Genomic DNA, 3,389 nt, shown 5'->3' on the forward strand with positions numbered 1-3,389 from the left:
TTTGTGTGGGTTTCTCATTCTACCAATGGCATTGCCTTGGCCTCACCCGCTTCAGCTGGATCATGGAAAGGTGCTCACTACAGATGAACTGGACAGTCAGATGCACAACATAGACTCCTTGTTATCCAACTGGGGGGGGGGGGGTGTCCTGGTTACATGCACATAGTTACCCACAGTCTCTCACTGCAATTGTTGTTTCAAATGGGTTAGTGTTGGATGAACCTCAGCGGAAGCTGCTAGATTGTCTGTCCAGCTGTCCATAGAATCTGAATGAAACAGTGACCCCCCAGTGGTCACAATGAACATTAAATAAATGGTGGCGGCTTTATTGAGGAAGCAAGCAACTGCATTATGAATATGTTATCTTAGCCCCCCCCCCCCCCGCCAGATTTGATCTGCTATTACTCCTCTCTTCCCGTGCCATTTCGCACCCTTCCACCTCCTTGGGACTCTCACAGTTCTGAAGGGCAGAAAAGTTGGATGTGCATGAGGATTCCCAGCTTAACCTTCTGAGTCATGATCGTCAGGCAGGGGCTGGATTAGCACATAAGCCAATTGCAATGTGGTTGGGATTGACCCCCATTGCCACACAGACAACCATTTGGAGTGGACCACTTTCTCCTTGAAACATTGTACTGCACCCACACCCACCACTATGAAGCTGAGCTTACCTGCTTGATTATGGTGTTGCATAACGTCTGTGTGAGCTGGAAGCCCCTGGGTGTTTGTTGCTTTAAAGGGCTGGACCAGTACATACCTACAGGTAACCTAACACCCGGGCCAGTAGGTGCAGGTAAGGTGGTAAAACCAAAAAAAAAAATCCAGAAGGTACATACATGATGAGGACCACTTGATGGTATAGCAAGGCATGGGATCTATACTGTAACATAGGAATCCAGTAGCACATTAAAGGGCTCAATTATGAATGTACATACAAAGCACAAGTGTAAACTGAATGTAAACTCCTTCCTTCTAGTGCCGTGTCCTACATAACTCATTAAGGCAATCTGCTAAAGTCTTAGCCTAAAGCACAAGCATGGGATGTTCAGATGCACAGGTCCAGGATCCTTGAATGGATTATATTTGGTGATAATAAACCATAACAGTAATTGGTTTTTTTTTTGTTTTTTTTTTACAAATCAGAATGTTATTATACATTGCCCTGGTTCTCTCACCTTATTCCCAGCCAGTGGTACAGAGATCAAATGCAAACAGAAACAAAATGCAACCACAGGATTGCAGGGGGCAGTACAAGATTTAGCATAATCTTGGATCCATGAATAAAAAGGTGATGTTTGGGAGATACGGAGTGGAAAAAAAAGTCTGTCTTTCATGGATGGAAATCTCCCACTTAAACACTACAAATTCAAACACTGCCCAGCCCTCTAATGCCCATAGCCAATCAAATGTTTGCTTTCATTATTCTAACTGCATTAATTGAGTAAAACTCTGGCGAACAACCAGGGCCAATGTTACTAGTGATTGTGCACAATACCCCCCCCAAATAAGATTTGAATTTTCGGAACCATTCAATTGAATATTAGTCATTCACATTTTTCTTAAAAAAATTGCGAGTATATTCAAATAAAAAAGAAAATTCACATGAATTCGACCTTTGATAAATGCGCCTCTAGGTCTAAGGCTACCAGCATTATCCGCAAGTGAAGACTGCACTTGTAACAATACGTGAAATAAGAGAGAAACTAAACAAAACAACAAGCAGCAGAGATACAGTATATATAAAATATACTAAACATTAAGAAAAAGGGGCAAATTATATTCTACACACATACATACGGACTATGTGAAAAGTTTGCACGTATCCTTGATCAAAGTGCTGCGCCATCAGTAACCAAACCATTCTGCCTTTTCAGCAGCGAGAGAACAGACTAAGGCTTAGCCAGGAATACTGATGATAAACTTGAAATGTTAGAACACTTGAAGCCCATTCTGCAGCTTATGGCTGCTTTCATCCTGCAGTCTTTACAGAGAGTACAATTTAGACAGCCCCTATGACTCTTCATGATGACATAATCGTTATGTCACAGATCACATCCTTTTATGCATATTAATGTCTGTTGTTTGGTTGTTTTAAGAGGCAGTTACAAAGACGCTGAACCTAATTATGTATGGATCACACTGAAAACGAATATATTTTAATCTTCATGATGACATAATCGTTATGTCACAGATCACATCCTTTTATGCATATTAATGTCTGTTGTTTGGTTGTTTTAAGAGGCAGTTACAAAGACGCTGAACCTAATTATGTATGGATCACACTGAAAACGAATATATTTTAATAGGATGTTGATCTGCTCCATGTTGCCCTCTTTGTGTACTTGCAAGCCTCTTGTGGAAGGGCTCCTAGGGAAGAGAGCTCAAAGATAACACCTGGTGCCATGCATAGTGCAGGCTGCAGATAGATGTCTTTGGAAAGGATTGGCTGAGATCCTGTCCTTGAGAACATTAGAAAGACTAAGTATTATAGCAGCTGAAAGAGGTCTTTCCTGGGTTCCCCATGGCAGCAACTATTGGGTTTATAGTTCCCAAGAAGGATGGATCTGTTCGGCCAATCCTGGACCTCAAGGAACTCAATACATTCATTCGACCGCAAAAGTTCAAGATGGAATCCCTCAGGTCTGTCATTGCGGCCATGTCCCCAGGCCAACGATTCTTGCGATTTGCCTTCCAAAGTCGCCACTTCCAATTCACGGCCCTTCCCTTTGGCCTGACTTCGGCCCCTCATGTCTTTACCAAGATCATGTCGGTGGCCACTGCTCTAATCCGCACCAGGGGGATCTCCATAACTCCTTATCTGGACAATCTCCTGATCAAGGCACCTTCCTTCGCAGAGGCCCAGCAGGCGTTGCACTTCACCATGGTTCGGTTACAGGAGTTGGGTTGGTTCATCAACCAGGAACAGTCTTCGTTAACCCCGAGCCAATCCATGGTCTTCCTCGGGATGCAGTGCAACACCCAGATACAAACTGTCCCAGCGACAAGGTCCAGCATCTACGGATCCTCGTGCGGTCTCTCCCACACCGTGAGATTCTACATGAAGGTGTTGGGAGTAAAAATTTCAACAATAGAAGCAGTTCCCTTTGCCCAGCATCACCTCAGGGAGCTTCAGTGGAATATTCTTGCGGCCTGGAGGTGCAAATCCCTTCTCCTGGAATTTTACAGGACTTGAGTCTCTCTTCTCTGGTGGATGCAAACCAGTCACCTGACCAGGGGCAGACCACTAGGGGATTCACAATGGCGACTGCTCACCACAGATGCAAGCCTCTCAGGTTGGGGAGCAGTGCTGGAGGGTCGGTCTGCGCAGGGTCGCTGGTCTCTATCAGAATGACGTCTTCACATCAACCTTCTTGAGATACGGGCAATCC

Source organism: Xenopus laevis, chromosome 8S (genome assembly GCF_017654675.1).
Source record: "Xenopus laevis strain J_2021 chromosome 8S, Xenopus_laevis_v10.1, whole genome shotgun sequence".
NCBI classification, from domain to species: Eukaryota; Metazoa; Chordata; class Amphibia; order Anura; family Pipidae; genus Xenopus; species Xenopus laevis.